A 23,946-nucleotide genomic window follows, 5' to 3' on the forward strand; every position below is an offset into this window, starting at 1 on the left:
CTCTACTAAGGAGTCATGAGAGTTTTTTTATGACAGTGTTTTTAGCTATTGTTGCTTCATTTGAACAAAATAACAATAAAACCTTCAGGTCCAGCATTCCTTTCTGGAAAAATGTTCAAAGTCCACTAAGTTATTAAATAAATCAGCACCTAGCAACAAATTGCTCAGGATACATATGGATGCAATGTAATTCAGTAATAAACAACTTGGCAATATGCACGTTGCCAGATGTTTTTTCCTGTGCTACAGGACAGCAGGGCCAGCTCAGGAGCCAAACCTTTTGATTGTTTGAATTACAGTTGGGCAGCAATTTTCATTTTCTATAGTGAGCAATGTTTCTGCATGATCTGGAAAGAGGAGAATCCTGGTGAATCGAGTTGCTTTTGTGTGCTAGCATTGGCAAGTCATAAGTAGAGCTTTCTGGTGTGGCAGTACAATGCCCATTTGGGTGCTGCTAGTTACCCAGCAGCTGTCTTGAAGGGGAGGGTTTGATCAATCTCCTTGCTTACCATTGATAATCAAGTATTTAAGATCTTCAGAGGGTAAAGAGCTAGAAAAGGGCAAAAAGGTGTGGAAGATTCCTCCCTTCTCCTCCATTTGTCATTTGACTGAAGGATCTTATATAGGCAGCAGCAGTGACCAGTCTGTCTGGGAAGAAGTGATTACTGGCCTTGATTCAGGAGGTGGATCCGGTAGTTGAGAGAGCCACGAGCTGAGCTCAACCTTACCCCGAACTTCCTCCGTGACCCCAAGGCACTCATGGAGTTTCATAGTCCCTCCTTCTCCACAGCAAGAGAAGGAACAACAACCACTGTCCTTGCAGGAGAGTTGGGAGGCTGCCCTCATTACTGTTGAGAAAGCCCTATGAAATGCAAGTCAAAATACCATTTGTTGTCTTACACATTTGAATAACTCACAAGAACTTCCTTTTGAAGAGGACAGCAGTTTATTTAAAGATGTGGTTCATAATAATTTTCTTAGCATGGTTTTAAAAGGACTCTCTTGTTCCTGTTGCGATATTTCTAAGAGTGATTTGGTGAACAAGAAAGAGGAAGCTGTGAAAGTGGCTGTATGAAAGTTGCCATCAAATGCACAAAATACTTTGAAAAACAGATAAACCATGCTACTCTTTGTTACCATCTTGTGCTCCAATAAATGTAGGGTTTGCCACAACTATGGCATACTTGTATGTCTCTAACACAATGTTTCTTTCCCAAATGTTGTCTGAGAGGATCTGAAGCATTTTATTCCTCTGTACAATACGACTTAAATAGCCCTTTTTTAATAGCAAGTGTTAGCTTCCATTTGTGTGTTTATCTGGGGTCTGTTTATTAGGTTTGTTGTATCAAATGATCTAGAAGTAAGAGGTCAAACCCCTGAAGATACAGCACAGTATTCAACACAAAAAACCAGAAAGAAAATAAAGGTGTAGTATGTACCTCAACGTGTTTTTTTACACCAGATGAAATATTATTTCTATTTACAAGTGCAAGAACTAGTTTTACAAAATATGCAACATCAGTGCACACTATGGTGCCAAATACAAACATAAGGGTGGGGGAGAGAGAGGGGAGGGGGATGTTGTGGTAGACTAGCATCCTTCTTCATAACACACATCAGCTCAAGTAGCATTGCCAAGGGTTGGTGCTGCCTGTGGTTATCTGTTGCCATTGTACCTTAGTTTAATTCCTTCATGGAATAAACCATAAAATTAGGTGAATCAAATATTTAAAGATATAAAGTGGAATAGGTTTTTTCCCAAAGCAAAAAGCAGATTTTGTGGCACTACCGCATTCCATGTGAATGAGACATTAGTCAAATTTTTTGGTCTGAAAAGACAAGGTATAATTGCTTTTTTATTCACCTTATTTTGTTTTATTTTAATTAAAATTAAAAGTTTTAAACAATAATGAATGATTTTGTGGAAGTTGAAAATACTTTGAATTTTTTGTTTTGCTAGGAATTCAGAAAATGTTTGTTTTCACTTTCTAACAGAGCCAAATATTCTGCTCAGTAGGTGGGAGGAAAGAACAATATCAATCAATTTTTCACATACCAATACCATCAAATGCTATGGGAGAGATAATTCTTTTTGTTATCTCACTCCAATAGCAAAAGCTGGAACAGGGACATATTTTAGATGATTCTGTGACAGGTGAAGTCTCTCAGAGTCTTTTGGAATCAGAGCTGGCCAGAGCTGGATGTTTGGAGAATCATCCTTGGGTTTCTGAAGAGCCTTTGCTTGACATCATTAAGCAGAAGCCATCTAAGAAAATCAAGACGCACCATGTCCATGAGATAAGTGTGTTAGCTGCATCACTTTGTTTTCAGCTCTTCGTGTTGTGTCAGCGGTTTCATTTCCTTCTGGTGAGCCTTTTGCTCAGAAGCTACTGTCTCTGTCATGCAAGTGAATCAATTAAACCTAATTTTAAATGAGCATCCAAAATGACATTTCATCTTCAAAGGGAGAGCTTTTGTCTCCCATCAGTGCTCTAACCACAGGTCTGAGAGTTTTGAGCAGCTCCTCTCCTTCCTGCAGAAATCAAGGGAATAAGGTCTCCTCTAGAAAAAATGTCATATAAAAATGTTCCACACAGTCTGGTGTTATTACCAGTGTATGTGCACAAATATTGGAGTTCATAAATAGCTTCTGTGGTACTGTACAGCTCAGTGCAGCCAAACATGCTGTAGTGGAAATGCTGTAATAGCAGAGGGGAAGGAAAGAGTGTTGCCTCGTCTGGTGTGCAACACATGCAGACAAGCCCTTAGCTGTGTTTCCCTTGTAGTTTGCATATCTCCTGAGTGTTGAGAGCCACACATTTTCAGTCTTCAGTTCTAATTAAGGTGAAGGAAAGAAAGGAATGGGATGAACACCACCGTCAGCTCTCTCAGCAATAGACTTTATGGTGTAAGGTAACATTTTCTTCTTGCTGACAGCCAGAAAATAAAAGATATCAAGAAAGGTCTGAAGAGACTGTATTGTCTACTTAAGTAAGTTCTCTAAGTTCTGCATTTTAAATTAATTAAGCTAAAAAATTTACTTCACCTGTAGCCTTTCTTTTTTCTAAAACTTTTTCAACACCTTACTTATGAACTGTATCATTCTGTTTTCTAGAAAATAGAGCTTTCAAATCATTAGTGCTAAGACATATTTCCTGATGTCTTATTTTCTTGTCTTCCATTTTCTTATATAACATCTGAAATCCTATTCTGACGCACAGAAACAAGGTTGTTTTGATTTAAATTTCATGTTCTTTAACTAATAAACTTGCCCTTTTGCTTTGTCTGTCTTCTGGTAATTGGTTCCAAATTCTTGGTATAAGCTCTGTAAGTATGTCAGTAAATAAGAAAAGCCCAACCTGTACTTGGAGAAAACCACTGTGAAAGACTGACTGTGATACAGGGCAGTGCCAGTTATGGGAATGTTTCTGATTCAGTGGAGATAAAGCTATGTGACTGTACACTTTTAAGCCTCTTTTATCCCGTGTTATGTAGGTAAAAATACAGCTCTTAAAAATGGCTATTTTAAGCTGAACTTATTAAACTTGTTTGTGTGTACAAGCTCCAAGAAGTGTGCAGAGGATGTTCTGAACAGGCAGATATGTCAACAGACCACATTCACCCAAAGCATTGTACTTGTCATTCCTTTGCATCCTATAGGTTGGGGTTTTTTCACATCTGTGTGTAGTGAGTGACAGTGTTATATACTGAATTTACCCAGAGCAAGACAAAGTCCAGATTTTGAGAAAGTCAAAGAGTCCTTAGGCTGAGTTAAACCTACTGACTATCTAGATGCATTATCCTGCTTGTTATGGAGCATTGTTCCTGTTCTTAAACAAACATGTATTGCTCTAGACAAACCAGGACCCATCTAATGGTAAGTGCTTTTAAGTACATTTGTAGCATCAAGGCTGAAAGAGGGAAAGTACTTTTTTCAATGCATCCAAATAGAATTGACGTGTCCTGTGGGACTCCCAGGCTGTACTGGTAAATAGCCAGTACACCCTTCATCTCCACTGCAGCAACAAACTCAGCAACACTTCTCTGGGTGCCAGATAGCCTTGCTGTGAATTAAATGGAAGGAGTAAAGGGTGCTCACTGTCATCTCTCTAAACTACAACAAGGTGGCAGCGTGCCTCAGGACATTGCTGATGCATCTGCAGCTGGCTGGCCATTAGCCGTCCCCTTCTCTGGGACACCACTGGGCATATGTATATTCTGCATCTGCTGCTGAAACAACACCCCTAGGCATGCAGGAGTCACGAAAAGAGAAGCTATTGATTATCTGTCTGTGATAGAATAATGGTCATACCAGGACACACCATAGGTCTCCCATGATAATCAGCATCAGATACTAAAATATGAATTTAAGCATCAGGCTGCATGGGTGTTCATAAACAGATACAGTTATAGGTACATATGGAAGGAATCACCACTCCTATAGCCCACTTTTGGTCATCAGTGTTATTAGGAGAGTGTCCTGAGCCAAAGCTTGTGTCCAAGCTGCCATTCTTACTTGCTGCGGATTGTCACAGCTTCCATGAGGTTTCCACATTTTAGCCCCTTTATACTTTTGTCCTCCAGACCACGACTGCAAACAACTACCACAGTTAAAACTGTGTTATGCGACAGGGGTGGCTTTTGGCACAGACATCTGGAGGTAGTTGTTACAGGCAACAGGTCAGTGTGGATGGTGGAATAAAATTAGTTCAGTTGGGTGCTAAAGCTGTCATTCTGCCTGCACCTAAATTAGACCATTGGAAATCCTAATGCTGCATGTTCTCTGGCTGCTGGAAAGAATGGATTTAAATACCACTGAAGGGTTCTCACTCCTGTGCAGAGCATCTCAATGTCATGTCATATTTGTTCCTCCCATCCATTGCTCACTTTTCCCACTGGCTTACATCTGCTCACAAAAAGTAGCTCTTTTCATATCCTCAGCTGAAGTCCTATGTGTGGCTCTGCACATACCAGCAAGGACTCACTAAGCATGGGGGCTTCTGCTCTGTCTGGAAAGATCTCAGAGGAGGAATGAGCATGTTTGTACCTGTGCCCCGTACTCCATGGGAAAGCAGAGGAGGAGGTTGTCATGTTGCTTTCTCAACAGCATGTGCTGTGTCATGTGAATGTTGCTCTGGCACCCCAGCTGCGTAAAGATGCAGCCACCAGGGTAGCACAACAGTCATCAAGGATTGCTTTGGCTTTGTAGTGGGCACAGATTACTGGGCTAAGGTATTCCCTAGAACTCCAAGAAAAAGGAACTCTGATTACAGCCCCCAGAAGAGCTTCTTTGTGCTTCTTTCATTACTTCCTTGCTCCCTCTGGTTGTCTTCCCTGGCTCCTGAAAACTCATTTCTTTACAATCTGTTGCCTGAGCACCTGCTCTGCTGTCCTTCACATGGAGTTGCACTTCTCAACACTGACTGCAGACGAGAAGCTTAGAGCTGGCTCTTTATGACCGATGAAGGTCTAGAAGGCTACCTGAGATTGACACCAAGGTGAGTAAGCACTAAAGAGCTGAGAAGTACAGAAGTATCTGTACCCTTCCTGAAGATATGTCTTCACCTGTGTTTTTCAGAGATTAAAATATTTAGTTGGTTTTTGTACTCTGATTGAATTTGCTTGGCTGCACATAGGCCCAGAGATGTAGCTCTTGAGAAGACTGGGAAAAAATAGTAATTTGAAAATAAGATAACAAGCGGAATAGGCATGATTTTAAGAATAGTAAACTGGAGTGCAAATATCCCTATCAGTTTGTAGAGATGACACCATTTTCATATTAATTTGCAATAAATTTTGGTTGGGGTTTTTTTGTTTGTTTTTGTTTGCTCATATATGAGCTTTTTGCTATTTATTGCATATAGATGGTCCTGATTTACAGCTGTATGGGAAAGTAGCAGTGACTCTTGGTTAAAGCAAGATTCTTATCTGAGGTGTTTTGGCCTTCAAACTTCTTCTCAGAGTCAAAATATCTACTTTCCACTGGAACTACATTCTTGTATTACTTTCCAGCCTAATTCTGTCCTTGGAATGAATTTGGTTGTTCCTTTGCAGTCAAAACAAAAACCTGTTTCTTCTGTTATTTTTGTTCCTGAGATTTTTTTCTCCCCAGGGCAGCACATGGACAGACATAAACTTCCCCAAAGTACTTTTGAAATGAAATAAGCTTAAACCAATCATTCAGTCACTCAGCTTTTTTTCTGGTATTTTTAGAGATCTTTCTCCTTAGCAAGTGGTCCTGTGGTTTCAGAGGTAATTAATGACTGCAGAGTCAGATTCAGGCTTGAATTCATTGCGGGTTCATCATGGGATTATTAACAGCTGCTTTTGCTTGTTATAAATTCTGTCACAGAACTTTGGGATTCAGTCATGAAGGTGAAATTTCCTTTGCTAGAATTATCTGAGGGAGACAGCCCTGGCTGGCAGAAAAGTGAGACTGGAGTAAGAGTCTGGGTTCGTGTTTACCTGAATTTTTCAGCAGTTTGCTCTAAAGGAGTGCAAAGCAGGACTAAAGCTGTCCCTTGCTCCTCTGGGAAGATCAGATGGCAAAAATGTTGCCTGTCTCAAGAGAGGTGTTTGGTTGGTGAATATTGATTCATTATAGAGTGTTTCTCTTGAATTCTGATTTCAGGATGGAACAAATTTGTATCTGGCCCACAGACTAGAAAAAATCCAACTGGCTGTGGTAGGTGATAAGAATATGCAATCCTTGGCTGAAATGAGGATCTGTGATCTATTTGGGAAGATGGAGAAATCAATCACTAGGTGACAAGTCCTGGGACATGTGTTTGGGAGCCCCCAGAATATATTTCACTGCTTTAAACTGCTTGCATAACATCAGGGAGTAGGATCTATCTCTGAGGTTTAAAGTGTTTACTCTGTGAAAATCCTCTGAGTTCAGTTTTCTTCAGATATTTATGATCCAGTGAAAATTAAATTTTAGCAGAAGCTTTATGAAGCATGAACATATACATAAGCAAATATACACACTTGGATATGCACTTCTGCACATTTTCCATTAAAATCCTGATTGCCTACTTGGGGGTAAAAAATAATTGGCTCAGAATTATACAACTGAATGTAGTTATGAGAAGTAATGAGGACAGTGTATGTGGCTTGTGGAGGTGCCACAAAAGTGACTTTTTGTATAGAATCACAACTTCTAATTTATTAAATGATTAAAGTGTATAAACTGCCTCCCTTGTTTTAATGATCTGCTGGGACTAGGGACTAAAGCACCTTGTAAAACTGGAGCTACAACTGCTCCACAGTATGACAGTGGTTCAAAAAGGACTTCACAAATAATATTTTGAGTCTTATCAGCGTGCCAACTGCTTTGGAGATTGTGTACAGCTGGGAAAGAGGGGATACACTTTGTTCTAAAATGGCCTGCATAGAATGGGGTATGAGGGGCCTGATAACATATAGTTGTATTTTCAGTGGTATTTGTGTACTTCTTCCACAGAAAGAAAATAATTTAATCCTTTGTGGCAGTATGTCCTTTTGGAAATACATAGGTCTAGCATTATGTCTGCCTTCTCTCCTTTTCCACTTGTGGGGTAGTTTGTGGTGGTTGTTTGTAATGACATCTGGGGAAACACTTGCAGTTTTAAAAGATTTGCTTTTACCAGTTTTTATTAAGAGTTTTCATCTTATTTTTTGTGGAATACTGTGTGAAGTACCTGGAATGGTAGCAGAAGATAAACTGGCATGGAAAGGAAAAGCAGTCTTTGGAGCCCTATGAATGCTAATTTGGAGCTAAATTGCTAACATATACTTTGTAGCAGACAAAAATGGTACAGGAATAATTTCCTGGCATTCAAACATATATCTGAGAACACCTGCTATTATAATTCCAGCTTTATGTTCCAAGTGAATAGAATTCAATAAATATTACATTTTATACTTATTTTCTGTATACAGACTTCAGTTTCAATTTACATAAACCATATGCTGTGGAGTGTTTTGCTGCTTCCTGTGTTTGTCATTCTGTATATTTTCATGTACATGACAACACTTTGAATATATTTGCTGTCTCTCTGAGGCATACTGAATGAGGAGATGTAATCCCCAGATTTATTCTCCCAGTGTTAATTGTTTTAATCTGTGAATCAATCCAGCAAGCCTAAACTAGGATATTACATTTCATGTTAAAGATTATGACAGTCAAGTGTCTCGGCAAACATACAGAGTCTGTTCCATTCTTGGTGGTTCTTGTATTGCCCTGGTGTTCTAGATTGGTTTTGGTCAACAAATCAAAATAGCATAAAAGTTTGTTTAGCCCATGTTGTGCTTCTGAATGCCTTGATCTAGCAATTTGTGTAGCACTTTGCAGACTGGGAGCCTGAAGTTTGAGTGTGTCTTGATTTACATACCGTACAGATGGATAAAAATATTTGAAAGTTGGAACTGCTGCACTTTCCCTCTTTCCTGCTCCTTATGATTGTTTGTGAACTGTAATTTCCCACTGTTTTGACTAATCCTTAGTAATGCAAATATTGACAGGTTTAATAGCAACCAAATGAGATATGAGTTTAAAGTTGAATTTTAGTTTCTACATTCACTTAATAATTTTGCAATTGTAACAGGAGAGTAAAATATTGATTGTTAGCTGCAGCTTTGTTAGCTGTGTGAAAAAGAGAACTTTTGATCATCTTGTGTTTTAAAAGTGAGCATAATTAAATCATTGCTAACAAAGAAAGCAAATTGTAAGTGCTTTCACTAAAATACTTAATTTGCAGTGGTAATTTGCAAAAACCCAGGGGATAATGGGGATTGATCCTGTGGTGGGTGCTTAATTTGATGTTTCTGATGCATGCAGTGCTCTAAGCCTAATGATGGAAGAAATGAGTTGTGTTCCTTTGCTTTCGCCTGAGAATCTTGCTTGCATGTGTCAAATGTTGCAATCAGATGAGAGGACTAATGTAAAGTGACAGAACATAATCTCATTCCAGTGAATCTCTGTGCTCCCAGAAGGTTATTACCAGTTTTCTTTCAACACCTGTAGATTTTGCACTTTTATTTTCCCGTTCTGTAGTCTTTCAATCTCTCCTTCTCAAACCTGTATCACTTATGCAGGCACAGACTGGTCTGTGATTGATTTCTTGCTGTTGGAGAGCAGAATGGCTCTCACAGACAGAGAGAAGATCCAAAAGGGAGGGAGACTCTTTGGTCACGTAGCTACTACACACGCCATAGGACTGGGCGTGCTTTATTAATGGGGAGGAGAGCTGGGGAAAAAAGGGACAGGAAACCTTGTGGTCTCCCCCTCTTTCCTGTGTCCTGCAGAGCAAATATTCAGCCTGTAGCCATAAAAACTTCATATGGTTGTGCATTATACTGAAAAAGACAATTGGAAAGAGATTAGTTCTGATTTTGTTTGATTTATTAAGTTTAGTGATGTTTGCTTTTTTTGATTTCTTGATTTAAGTCTCATTTGGCCTTAGAATGATCCTCCAAATAGAAAATCAGTAATGAATTGATTTCATGCAGTTGATCAGAAGTTTACTGCTGACAACTATCTATTAAATATGCTGCTTTGCGATGAAGGTTGAAACCCTATCCTTTGGCCCCCATGGCAAACTGAAGGAAAGATGACTGTGTGTCCTCCAGCTCAAGCCTGCTGTCAGTAAAGACTGGGAGATGGGAATGCCTTTGTAAGCACAGTCCACTCTCAAGGCTAAAGTGGTTCTGCTTCTGTCATCAGGCAGCAGTATCTGAAGCAAACAGAAAAGGGCTCCTGAGCCAGGAGGTATCTTGTATGACATGTATTCAGACAGAAATTGCCATGACCTCTGGGTTACCTTTGCTTATGTAAGGCAGGGGATGGTAGAGCAGGAGGAGGGAGGCGTGCTGCCAGTCCCAGGGGGCAGTGTGGGCAGGGCATGCTCTGCCTGCCTCCAGTAAATAAAAAAACTTTCTGAGACAGTGCAATATGACCTTAGCTTCCTACTGGCATTGAAATGATGTCATATCTGGCCATCATAGTGTTTATGCTATCTGGTCAGAGATAGACCTATCTTCTCCAGACATTTCTGTAACATTCCCTCAGCCTGAGGAGCTGAGGTTCCTGAACCAACACTCTTACTCATTTCCTCTGAAGACAGAGTATTTCCAAGCATTTAGTGAGCTGGAAACATGGGTATCTGCAGCATCACACAGCAGGAAAATGTCAAGGTTGTTTGATGAATCTCTTAATTTTTTGACCTACTAGTGAAGTACAACAAACAAGCAGGGCCTGAATTTCCATGGTACTTTTAAGACATCTGTTGCTTTTAGTTGTTTGGGTTTGTTTTTTTTTTCTTTTTGTATGCTTGGTTCATATTAACAAAAAAGGAAAAGAGATGTTTTTATATTTCTTTTGGAGCTCTTTTGGGGGCTAGGGTTGCCCATGAATGCATTTGCACTCCAGGACTCCCAAATGCGGGGAGTTGTTCAATTAGCAGTGACTTTCTTCTGCCACTGGCTTTTTTGCTCTGTCTCTGTAAGTATGCCACTCTTGCCTCTTCGTTTCCCTCTTATCTGATTTTTTTCTCCCAGTTTAAAGTAGAAGCTGTAATGTCGCTGAACCATTGCTGTGCCTCCCTGTCCTTCCTGTGTCAATCAAGTCATGTGGGACAGAGAGAATGCCATGAAGGTCACAGCTCCCCCTTTGTTGTGACTGCACATTGAAATAAAGGGTGGAGGCAAGAAGGAAACTAGCTGTGCTTTTAGTGGGGTGATCTGAACCCTGCTCCTCAGTTCTAGTTCTTATGCTGGCTGTCCCATTTATAACTTACATTTCTCCATTAGGGCAGTGCTATGTGGTTGTTAAAGGAACTAGGATATCTATAAAACAAAATTTCCCATGCTGCAATGTAGAAAATCTTATCTGACCAGTCTGTGATGCAGGATGAGTAATGAGAATGGAAGTCATGTGGAAGACGTAATGTGATGAGGGATCCAGAGCAGTGGCAGAGAACTGAAGCATAAAACCCCTGAACTAAATGCAATCAACCCCAGTTATTGTTCTCATTACATTTAATTATCTGTGTTCTTTTTTTCCCCCCTGCTGTAGTCTGGGTTTTCAGAGAAGTATGGTGCCTAGGGTGGGTGCAGTACTCTTCCTGAAGCCTCAAGGTCTACAGGTGAAACGAATGTTTATAGATTCCAAGGTGAAGTTTGTTTTAGAGTCATTGTTTGTTGTTTGGTTTTGCAACAGCATGACAGACACATATTTATGATACTATCTAATCTCCACATCCACCCATTCCCTATATTGCATTTGTGCAACTGATAAGTATTTCTTCATTTGTTCATACTATATTATCATCTTATTTCAAGTCTGTTCCAACTGATTTCTCAAATCCTTTAAAATTGTAAGTCTGTCCTCCTGTGTGCTTGCAGCCCCTTCCAGATGCTGTCTGTACTGTGTATAGAAAATGCGTGTTCTCTGGTTCACTGTCTCAGTCAAGACCCAAGTGAGTATCACACAGTATGGCCTTTCTGTTTGGCAGCAAACCTCTGAGAAGCACTTTCTGGTTTTCTATTGTGAAAGAACATAAAAAAACTGTATATTCACTGAAGATGTAGAATATTCCTACTTCTGTCTCACAGAAGGGCCTTTTATCCTGATGTAGGAGGAAGAGTGACATAATCTGTCTCTGATAAATTCACATTAGCTTTTTCTTAACACTCTATAACCTTCTGGGTGTTTGCAAAGAGAGAGCTCATTTCCTCTCCTGATTCCGTGTTTCCTGTAAACTGAAGTTCAAAGAGGCCAGGCAATTGCTAATCAGTCAGAATATTTGTTGCTCTCAGAAAGGTAGCAAATTTTCCACTGAATAGAAGTTCCCAGACATAGTCTACCCTGTTTCTTATGTGGAGGTAACTATCATATATTTAATTTCTATTTTTACTGCATTTTTACAGAAACTGTGTTGTCCATCTATACTTTTGATGGAAACTTTCTATCAAGCTGACTTTCAATAATTACTGCGGAATATACTGGCTTTTATTTAGTGAATTACAATGGCAGTGAAAATTATGGTAGTCTGCTTTCCAAAATAGTGGGAGAGAGCAGAGTCTTATCTCTGATGCAAGAGCATTGATCTGTCTGTAAATTTGGGCTGATCTATCTCAATAGCTGTTACTATTGGGAGATTGAGATAGATCAGCCCAAATTTACTCCAAAGAATTTGAAGCTTCTAAATGACAACTCATTTCTCTTTGCACAGAATATAGACATTGAGGTAGCTATTTAGGTGCCACACATAAAGAAAACAAGTCAGGTGGATGAACTTGGGCAACAGGGAGCAAGTAAATGCACTTTGAAGTCAATGATTTACTGCATGAATTGATGCAATCACTTAACCTTCTGAAAAAACACGGGGACCTCATTAAAAATGGAGTGGCTGAGAGGGACTCCTTATAATAGTTTTTGGTCATGATTGTGATTATCCAAAATGCTGAGATTAAAAAACCAGGTTGATCAGCCAACTAATTTAGGTTGTGATCCAAATTGCACTAAAATTAATGCATGGACTACAACCTGAAGAGAGCTGAACAGAGCTCTAATATGTAAAAGAATTCACTAAACACAAGACACTTCAGAATATTTTTCTTGCTGTTCAAAAGTTATATTTAGTTTAAAAGTTTCAATCCTCTTTTAAAAAAAAATATCTGCCTATGGTGAACTGCAAGTGACTGGTCTGATTACAGCAGAGAAGGAGTTAGTGTGACTGTTGTCTGTTCTTGTCTTTCCTCAGAATTTTCAGTGTAAGATTTCATCTGTGTCTGAACCCAAACAAATATGTCTTTTGACTTTTACCTTCATTATTTTTCACTTTAACCTCTTGCACAGTTTCAGCTTGCTAGTTTTAGGGGAGAGACGAATCACAGAATCAGGTAGGCTGGGCAGGATCCCTGGATGCCTCTGTTCCCACTTCCTGCTCATTACGGCAGGTGGCCTGGAGTGTACTGCTGTTGAGTATCTCCAAGGATGGAGACTCCATGGCCTTTCTGGGCAACCTGTCCCATAGTCTGGCCAAAACAGATCTCTGTTGAGCAGATGACATCCTAAACAGAGCTCTGAAAGCCCTGTCATAGTCTCAGTGGATGGACAAGTATTCTGGGTTTCCTCTAGGATCAAGCAAGCATCTGTAATTCTAGAGAGACCATATGTGCAATAGGTCCTAATTTTTTTTTCCATAGCCTCAATTAGGGTTTAGCTAATATGTACACAAACTGTGGTCTTGTTGGAATTTTTCAAAGAAGGTGAAAAACCAGTCTCAGCTTGACCTCCATATCTCCCATTAAGTTTTTCTAGTTGGATTCCTTTGTTGATTGCTACAGAGCTTGCTATTTAGGGTTGGTCCTTTGGATCAGTAAAGAAAATTGCACCATATCTTCTGGTGGACATGGAGCTGTCTGAGCTGGCTGCTGAGTCCTTTACCTTGACCTAGTTGCACTGCCACTTTGATGGGTACATTTGATACTGGTTTGGTAGAAAGCCTGTCTGTGTGCAGGGTCCTGTAGCCTTCCAGCAAATGGTTGGGACCAAAGTGTGCCATGGTGCTGGCCTCCATCCCTGCTGAGCTGCAAAAATCAGTTTGAGGGGACCAGAAAAGCCCAGAGGAACAGTAAGGTCTAAGATTAGAATTAAAGGTGACTCTCTCTTGTACCAGCCTTCTAGGCCTTGCCTCTTACAAGATTTAGAGGTGGGATAGCAGGTACCTGCTTCTCCCCTCCCTGCTAAGATCTGGCTGCAGAGTAAGTTGCTAAGTGGTGCTGCAGTTCACTCTTGTGGAGGGATGGAGGTTACTCTTTTCCTCCTACAACCTCCTGGAGATATGTCAGTAAACCATGTGCATCATGTTATGGGAAATATTAAATGCAGCAACTTTCTTACAAGATTAAATTTTTTCCCCTTGGTAAGTATTGTATGAATATTAAATATAACATTAGCTGAACATGTTGCTTATATTACTAGCAGCATGCACTCACAGGGATGCTCACTACGGTCTGCTGGTCTTGTTTTTGGGATGATAACTGTTGGTTCTTGCATTTAAATACCATTTCTAGTTTCTCAGTCTCTAAAAAAATGAGAATTTTGAGAACTATAAGCCAGAAGACAAAAGCTTTAAAAGCATACAATCTAACATCTCCTGGTTGTTTTCTTAAAACAGGGTGTTTCTGGGGACTCTCAGTATTTTAAAATACTCTGCTTTGACTAGCCTTGCTCTGCAGCCTTATACTGTTTAGAGCTATTGAAACCAACCTCAGTTTTGGTCTCAAAACTCAAATGTTACTATTGCTAATTAATTTCTGGCATGGTCAAATGGCAAGAGTATTAAAATAGTTTTTCATTTTGTGTCCCAGTTTTGACTGATTGGGTTGTTTGGATATCATTAGTCTGCTTATTTATAGCAAGAGTATGAGCACTATAAGCAGGGAAAGCAATTCCTGGCTGCTTAGCTAGAAGTTCAAATGTTAATTTTTGTTAGTGTTTAAATTAAATGAAAGCAACATTTTGTTCAATTTTTCAGTATCCAAAAGAAATCGATTGCAGAATTGCAATTCAGACAACAAGATTAATCTCTCCTTTTATTGTGTAAGTTGACTGTGCCAGTATTAGCCTACAGTCTTCATGACTTGTTTATGAATGTTGCACATTGCTTTGCAGTCACTTAATAAAATTAAATTTCCTGAACTGAAGAGAAACTGTTCAATTATTTTTAGAATAAGAGCCCAGATATCCATAGCATGCAGGTAAGTCATATTTTATGAAAATACATCTTCAGTAGAAGACACTTTGCAAAATATGCCCTAATGGGAGATGGTGCTTAATCTTTCTGTTGTCTTTGGATTTTACTTACATGACTGAGTTCATGATCCAACACACACACACCAATACCACCCACCACCTCATCCCCCTAACCACCCCATGCATTAAAAACCCTACACTTCCTGATAGGAAAAAAATTAGGAGCAGTCCTCCCTCCTAGCAGAGATCCCTATTATAGGCTTTGATGTTCTTCCTGCACCAGAACTCAAACTAAAACTGAGGAAATACTCCTGGCCTGATTAAAGACTGAAGGAGGACAATTGATTTAATAATTCTGGTTTGCTAGATGTATGGCAACATTATTGCATGTCAGAAGTTAAAAATCGTTTTTAAGTTTGGGTGGGTTTTTTTCAAATTACTGGCAAGAGCTGGACATGCAATTGTAATTTCTATATAAACAAATTGAAGAAGACTGTGATGCTATCACTGATGGTCCATGTTTTAGTATTAACTGGCAGCTGTGTTAAGTGTTTAACTGAGAGAGAGCCCTACAATGTTAATATGCTTTGCACTGAAGTAGGTAGTGTGATGGTCCCTAGCTGGAGAATAAATGCTACACTTAACTCATATCACTGTAGATAAAATCTGATTGAGATACCTGGCAAAAGCAGTGCAGAGAATGTATTTACTGGAAACACAGCTGAAATTATGTCTAAAAAGGGAAATTTAATTAAATGTAAAACAGATTGCAAGTACGAGTGAGCTAAGCGCTACTGGTATGTTTTAGTTGTCCCTCAAATTTTCCTCAGTAGGTTTGATGCACGTTTGTGGTCAGAATACCAAGCAGTGCCCACAGAAAACAAATCAGGTAATTCATAAATCTACTGGTTATAAAACATGCAGGGAAGTGCACAACAAATTCATCTTCCTATGCTGTATCTGTAATAAATAATAAAGCTGGAATAGTGCAGGATGATGAAAGGACTAAATGAATGTGCTTAATGAATGCCTGTGTGTAGACTTAAAAATAATTTGGTGGAAACAGAATAAGTCCTGAGGTTTTCTTTGACTGGTATTTTGCAATTCAGACTGGCTGATGAGTTTAATAGTCTTGCTGTCCTTAATATTTATTAATTCAAATCATGTCAGTCATTAACTGTTCTTTTCACTCTTCTTTTTTTTAGAAGAGATGCTCACATATTTCATCAGTTCTTAATGAGATAGCTCCATTTGATTTCTCAGCGTAATTGCAGTTTGTGCACATCTGCAAGTAGTGATTTAGAGTTTTGCTTTTCATCGTTTCTTGTTCCAGTGAATCAGTCACAGAACAAAATGTGGAGACATCTGAGGGGAAGATCTAAGTAGCATGCCAGGCTATCTTCAGATCAGACATCTAGCAGACTGGCCTCGAAAAAATAACACCATCTGTATATGGAAAGAACCCTTAAGATATTTTGCATCACGCAGGGTTATTGACATGGTAAATGTGCAGCAGTAAAGTGTGCCAGAACTCTGTGAGCTGGTCCATGTGTTTTCCAGCAGCTGTAGGTGTTGAAACTCCCTGGACTAGCAGCCTGCAGCTGTATTTTCATTAGCTTACTGTGAATTTCAGCTCTCACTGAAGTTCAGTTCCTAGATAGTAGGACTGCTTGAAGAAAAAAATCTCATTTGTTTTATTATTTTTGGTTCTCTGGTATGAATCTGTCCCAAAAGCTTTTTCAGTATCAGCAGCTGAAACATACTGTTCTATCCAATCTAAACGAGTGGTAGCTTTCAAGGTCTATTTTTAGGCCTCTAAAAAGTTAAGACATTTTAACTAAAACTATTCTTAAAGCCTAAAGACTACAATTTTTTGCTCATGACCATTATCCAGACTTGTCCCTACCAGATGTTAAAAAACCTCTTGTTATGAATGAGCCTTTGGGATAGTGTCATTCCACCATTTACCTAGCAGAAGTTCAGATGACGCATTAGATTAGCATGGCAGCGGCCAGTGGGTGTCACATTTAGCCAGGTTACTTAGTGTGGATAGCCATCACTTAGAGTGAAGGTGCTTAGGAATAAGCTTTGGGACACAACTGGAATAATGTGTCTGCTTTTAGCAGAATGAGCTGCCTTATCAAGTCCGTTGCTGTGATCAGTGCTTGCTACTCATTTGAAATTCTAAATCAGTATTTTAGCTCCAGTACAGCTAGCAGGACTGTTTTTTCAGAAGCTCTCTCTCTCTCCAGGCCTGGAGGAAACATGTGATCTCACTCCTCTGATTTAAGGAAAAATGATATTGGATCCTTCCATTCAGCTGCACTCTCACCAGGCTTCAACAACTGTCTTGGATTTGGGCAACTGTAAGGGATGCCTTTGGTGTGTTCTGTTAAGCAGAACTCCTTCCAGGAGCTAACTCTATCTAAATCAAAATGTGGTGAAAGTGAAGTTGAAAGGAAGATGGCTTAAAAGCCAGCCTGTGCTGTAATCATCCCATGAACCTTTCCCCTCTTATTTGAGTTCATTATCCTAACCCAAGGAAGCTTAAAATCAGACTGAGTGCAGATGTTATCAAATACGACTCTGCATTCTGTATTCAGAGCTCTGTGCTGCCTCCTGACTCTGCTCCATTTTTAGCTTTGGAATAATGTAGCACTCGCATGATTTATTACACAAAACATTCTGGCAGAGAAAGGATTGGGAGTAGGTGGGGTCATTATAGCTGTTATCTAATTCCTTTTGAGCGTTAGTATTTAAAAAAAAAAAGCCTTTTTTATGTGTGCTCCAGGTTTTCCATTTCATGTTGAAAAAGGAGGTGATTATCTAATAGCTAGCTGACCCTCCCTAAACAGGGTAAGATCCAAATGCTGAAAATCAAGAGTAAGAACTCCCAGTAACCTCAGGAGGGACAGGGGATTTAATTCCCTTCAGCGTGACCACAAAAGAAACTTCACTCTCTGGAGGACAGCCTGGACATCTCCCTTCCCAGCCTGTGTGCCTGCTTTTGTGGGAGCAGAGGTGGTGCTGGAGGGAAACAGGATTCCCTCCTGCATCTCCTCCTGATGTGTGGTTTCCACAGCAGACTGCTCTGAAACTACCAGGATCATGGTATGAGGAAGAAGGAGGCAAGTGGGGACAAACTCATACCCATTAGAAAGCCTCTTTGCAGGCTCCAGTGAATAGAGGACAGCTAAACATGAGAGCATGGGAAGTACTAGCAGCTGTCAAAAACCTCATGTTCAAGTGCAGCATCGTTTTTTCGCAGTTGAGAGACGCCACTGTTGGGTGATGCAAAGGGCCACTTGTCATGAGAACAGGGAACAGTCACAGCCCTAATCTATATCTGTGGGCTGTGTAGTGGGACCGAGGAGAGGAAACAGTGTCCATTTGAAATATCCTCAGCAAGAATAAAGAACTGCAGACCTTTTCCTGCTTCATGTCCTCTTGTGTTGGATTTGGTGGCTTCAGGAGACCATATATCTCATCAATAAGCTGTGTACAGTATGAGTGCCTAACATGGCAGAGCGATGTCTGTGTGAAGTACAACCCAGGCCTGACTGAAAAGGGATGTGGTGTAGGAGGCAGCATGAGCCTTGTACTCAGTGCAGTGGATAAGTGCTGTATACTCATGGTTCAGCTAATGTAACCTGTAGCACCTCTTGGAGCAGAAATGAACTGGCTGTGAATAAAAGGTATAGAATATTTTGGAAAAACTAGCACTATAAAAATGAAAAAAAGACGAGCTGGTGGTTGTACTCCTTCAGAAAAGCTTACTCTGCAGTGCAGAAGCAATGAAGATTGCTTTACTCTTTTGTTTGATCAAAAAGCGCATTAATAAAATTATTTGGTTTATTCTTTTGCTCATATGTATACTAGCCTGAGAACAAGACATAGGAGAGCTTGAGGCATCTGCAATCTGTAAGCACTCATGTCTGTTGAACTTTGATTGTGTGTGACTGTGTAGGGAGAAGGAACAAAGGCTTTATTTTTCTTTCATTGGCCTTAGTAATCTTTGCACCTTTTTATAGGATTTTTTATGAAGTTTATAAAGAAAAAGTACCTAGCTGGATAAAGAGCAAACCTAGGTTCTCCTTGCAGTTTCTGGTCCTGTGTATTCCTGCAGGGTCTCCAGCCTTTTCACTGATGTTCAGCCATCAAAATTCAGCTGGGAAACATTGCCCACTTGTCTTTGCTCAGAAAGAGCAACATTCAGGAAAACCATAAGCACTCTATGCCCTCCTGCACCTTCTGTCCATCCTAGACAGATGGGGAGAGTAGGCTGATCTCTGGCAGACCTGCCGTCTGGGCTTGGCACTGGGCAGGACATTTTCCTGCAGTGCAAGAGAGTTTGCATTCATGCAAGAGGAGTCGTCGTCTAGTTTTGAGGAAGACTCTCAGGCTATCTTTAGCAGACAGACAACTGCCAGGTTGCACTTACAGAAACAGTCTTCTAGTCTGACTTCAGTGCTGTTGAGGTCCTTGCTGCTTAGCTCACACTTTCATTTCTCTCCAGGGGATAACTCCTACAGCTGCTACATCAAGGCAGAAACCATCTACCTCTCCAAGTTAATGGTACCTATTTAACCCTTCTCACCTTGTTGAGTGAATATTATCCTTCTGGGTTGCTTAGAGAACATTGTTGGCTTCCTGAGTACAATTTAAGTGTATTTAGATATTGCTGTCATTTGCTTTTCCAGCCAGGTCGAGGTGATTGGCTGTGGTTGCAGCATAGGAGTAAAGATGTTCTCCAGATGCTCAAACACTGTAGTTCAAATTATGTCTTCTGCCCTCTTACAGAGGCCTGATTCTTCGCCTTCACAACAGCAAGCTGTACTATGTATGTGCTAAAACAAGTAGTCAGCCTGCAGAGGTGACTGTTAACGTAGGATGGATTGTGTTTGTATCCTGAATGTCAAGAGTTTGGTAGTAATAACTATCAGTGATTAATTAGATGACACAAGCTGTATGTGATAATACAAGTGTTTATTGGAGTTGTTTTACTTTTGAAGTTCATGCAAAATCAGAAAATATGTCAATCAGCATTTCTATAGTCCTTGTTTGCAGCAGTTAGTGTAAACACTGTTGTAGTCATATAGTTACTGTTAAGTAGTCATACAAGGAGCAGGGAGCTGGACTCGACGACCCTTTTGAGTCCCTTCCAACTGGATATTCTGTGATTCTATGTAACTTACAATTACCCTTCATTTTGGAAAAACAGAGAAAGACGTGCATTTGCAGTGTTCCAAATATATTTGTCATGTTCCTCACTCATCTCTTGTTTTATAAGCGCTAGTTCTGAGCATTCATTGGTCAAGTGAGCAATTGACTCAGTTTATGACTCAGTTTATGCTTACGAAAAATTGGCCAGGAGACCACTTTCACTGCTGCTGACTTGAATGCCCACATACAGAACACAGTGATATAAATGACTGGTATAAATTTATCAATGGTCCTAGCCTGTTTTATCTAGTACTAATTTTTAAAGCAAATTAAAATCACAGAGTGTTGTCACCTTCCAAAAGTAATATGGTTTTCTTTTCTGATACAATAGCCAGGATACTCCATATCATAAGTATGTATTGTCTATAAGAGAAGACAATTTGAGATTTCTTCAAAATAAGAACTTATTTCTGGATTTAATGACTTTAAGATTCTGAATAGCAGTTGACAATTCAATAACCTGGGATTTCAATGCTGAAGTTCTTATGCAGGACAGAAGACATGAGCTGAAAGTGTAACAAGTTTTATTTCACATAATTATCCTCTGACTGTGTAGTCATCCATAGAAAATATATTTTGTGGGTAGGGCAAGGCTGGGTTTTATAAAGCAAACCTAATTGGGAATAGCAATACTTTATATGAGCAGCATATGCATACAGAGGACAGAAAACAGCTGACGTTTTGTGAGTAAGAATTGGGAAAGAATACCAAAAGTAGAAAACAATCAGAGAAGCAAAATCAATTTAAACATATGTATTTTCTTTATTTTTTTAATATGCAAAGCAGCACAATGTTGGGAGTTGGGTAGCCCACCACTCTGTTGTGGTGTATTTTGGCACTGACTGCCTGGCTCAAAGTACTCCTTACCTAACTACAGGTAGCTGAATCTTGCTGGGGAAAGCCCAGGTCAGTCATCTAATAGCCAATGACAATCAAAGGATTTTACACATAGAAAAGCCACCACTCAGTGGTGTAAATAAGACAATTTACAGTCCATTTAAAAGAAGATGGTTTTTAGCCTCTAAATTGTGTAGATAAACATACAGAAGATAGTTTAAATTATGAGGTAAAGGTGATTTGTATCACTGGTTTTCTCCTGTGACTGTGAGAAATCTTTCTCATTATCAATATCTAAGCATCAGGCTTAAGCACCAAGCAACAACCTGTCAGTGAAAACCTCAGGATACTACAAAAGAAGGCCTCCTGCTAATGCTTTAACTTGCAAGACTGTGTCCTCTCATGGGAGCCCCAGGGAACATTTCCCCCTAGTTAGATATTGCTGTAAATAGTCTATGTAAGTACATTAGCAAAATAGTAGATGTTACCCCTGACAGTCTGGGACTGTATGGACGCTGTGCAGTGTCTGTACAGCTTGGCATCTGGCAGGAGCTGTCCATGCAATGGAGTGCTATGCTGTACTTGGAAGCACCACAGGTAGAAAGGCCTAAAGACACTTCCTAGGACAAACTTATCTTTATTGGTTCATTTATCTTCTTTGACAAACTGAGGTATATAATGACTGATGTGTTTGTTGAGCACGTTGTGGTGGTACTTCGGAATTTTTCCTACAGTTTTATTTCTTCAAATGCAGCTCTCTTATGATGCTGTACAAGACCAGGTGATCCTGCTGGAAGACTGCAGAAAGCTCAGTTTCCACAAAACCATATATCACCATGCCCTTGTTTTAAAGATAGCCACTCGGGGATTAAATGCATGGGCTTCAGTGTCTTAGGCCAGCCCCTGTTCAGTCAACTTTCATTCTTATTCAGTGCATCGGATGGCAATAACCAGGAAAGTCAGTTCCAGAAGATGGCTGTATGGTCTGGTTTAGTAGTTTTCTCCATGTGTGTGCATTTGTGCCTGTGGGCTGACAAAACAATGAGACTTGGGCTTGTCTTCCATGTTTAGTCCACTGATGTATATGTAGTTCCCTGTCTGTGTAAGGATCTCAGGACAAGAGGAAATGGCCTCAAGTTGCACCAGGGTTTGCCAAGCACTGGGACAGGCTGCCCAGGGAGTGGTTGACTCACCATCCCTGGAGATATTTTAAAAAAATGTGTAGATGTGGTACTTAGGGACATGGTTCAGTGGTGGACTTGGCAGTGCCAGGGTAATGGTTGGACATGGTGGTCGTGGAGGTCTTTTCCAACCAAAATGATTCTATGATTCTAAGAGTAGAGATAGTGCACCGCACCTGTAGCAAGGGTCTTTATCCACCATTGTCCTAGGGCTCTCCTACACCTACCTTGCAAGAAGGAATGCTGCAAGGTCCCAAGGTTCTTTTTAGGTCATCCATTTGTTTTCTTAGTAGGAGATTTAAGAAATAGCATCTCAAATCCACAAAAAGGGATTATTAACCATAATAGTTGATAATGCAGCCCGTGTGTTAAAAACATATAGGTAAAGGGAGGCTGTTAAATGCTTGGAGAGAAACTAGCCTGACTTGTTTTGGTTTTGAACTTCTTAAAAGTAATGCATTGTAATATCATCGTCATTGCAAATATCAACAAGCAGTTGCTTTTGGCTTCCTCTGACCTAACATTGACTCAGCACTGAGTTTAACACAAACCCTTATTTTGCCCCCATCATGTTAGTTAGGTGCTATTTTGAGTTCAACCACACCCTTGTTGTGGTGTTACGTCTTTAAGCAGTTAAGGTGACACCGAATCCCACAACACAGTTCACTCCATTATTAATGGCTTTCACTGCTAAACTATTTTTAGCCTTGTCAGAAAATACGTGAGAAAAAGAAAGGAATCCACTAGCAGATAAATGTAAATGCTTAAATAGGACTTTCAATGCAGCAGTTTCTTACTGCTTTCGTTGTTGGCTGCTTGGAGTGTGTGTAGGGAAATGCCTCCACATGACTATATCCTAGCTGGTGTGTCTGCCTGAAAATTGGATGAGATGATCAGGCAGTACTGGGGAAGTATGTTCTTTTTTTCTGTTAGGACAGGAAAAAGTAGATAAGACTGAAATGATAAAGTTTCTACCTCTGATAGTCACTTTCATGTGTAACTGTCTTCTGGAAACTTAAAAACCTAATGGTGTCGGCCACTTAGGCCTTATGAATTTACAACAGTCCTGAGCTGTAAAAAACACTGCAGTGTTTTTTACAGCTCAGGACTGTTGTTGACTGTAGTTGACAGGAGTTGGCCAACTGATTGTGGTGCTTGCTAAATAGGAGGCAGAAAGAGAGAAGTTTGTAAGAGGAATGGCATTAGCCTTTTGGAGGAGCAGAGTTTAGTTGATGTTGCTAATAATAGAGATTTTTGCATTCATTGTCCCTGGTAAAATTTTATCTCTGCAGTTTTTATTAGTGGGAAGAATGGAAACAAAAAATATGGTCGCTTCTGATCCTTCCAGACCATTCGTCCTCATAGCTCTTTGACCCTTTTGTGTCTTCTAGATGAACAAATTCTAGAAAGTAGTGGTAACTGTATGCATTTATAATTTATCAATATGACATATGCTGTGAAACTGTTCAGACTTAATTCAAAATCTCCTGTTTCTGGAGCAGTCTTGGGTTTTGGGGTTTTTGTTTAGTTTGTTCAGGTTTTTTCCATGGTAGCCCATGAAGGTACTCAAAACCTTGAAGAAATTTGATTGGGTCTTTTACTATTAAATAACAAATTATATAAAGTGATTTATTTCCCATTTTTTCTCAACTTTATGACTATTGCTTTCAGAGATAGGTGTGTCTCTGTGTAGCAGCCTGAGCTGGATTTCATTAACTCCAAAAACAAATCTCTGCCTCACAGCCTTGCTTTCATACACAGCTAAGCTAAAAGTTGTGCACGAGTACTTGAAATGGAAAATAATAGCATACCTGGTCTGAGAAAAAAATAATATTTTTTCAAAATTTGAAGTTTAAGGTTAAGATGTTTTCGTTACTTTCTTTTTTATATCTTTTCTAGTTTGGATTCTGTTTCACGGTCCTTTTGCCTTTATAAACAGATAGAATTTAGGTATCTTGATGC

At 39.7% G+C, this 23,946-nt stretch overlaps 1 protein-coding gene across 2 annotated transcripts in view; it reads left to right on the top strand.

The window, feature by feature from the left end:
* The window catches only part of TMCC3 (transmembrane and coiled-coil domain family 3), a 154,397-nt gene that overhangs the window by 43,694 nt on the left and 86,757 nt on the right, over nucleotides 1-23,946 (top strand). Inside the window, exon 1 of one of the 2 annotated variants that reach the window (XM_027653634.1) lies at nucleotides 2,753-2,913. The exons of the other annotated variant lie outside the window; for it this stretch is intronic. The gene's annotated coding sequence lies outside the window, so the exon portion shown is untranslated. Of the gene's footprint in view, nucleotides 1-2,752; nucleotides 2,914-23,946 lie in introns of those variants that run through there. 2 annotated transcript variants of the gene reach the window in all.

This window comes from Corapipo altera, unplaced genomic scaffold (genome assembly GCF_003945725.1).
Source record: "Corapipo altera isolate COAL_440 unplaced genomic scaffold, ASM394572v1 1, whole genome shotgun sequence".
In the NCBI taxonomy this organism is placed as follows: domain Eukaryota; kingdom Metazoa; phylum Chordata; class Aves; order Passeriformes; family Pipridae; genus Corapipo; species Corapipo altera.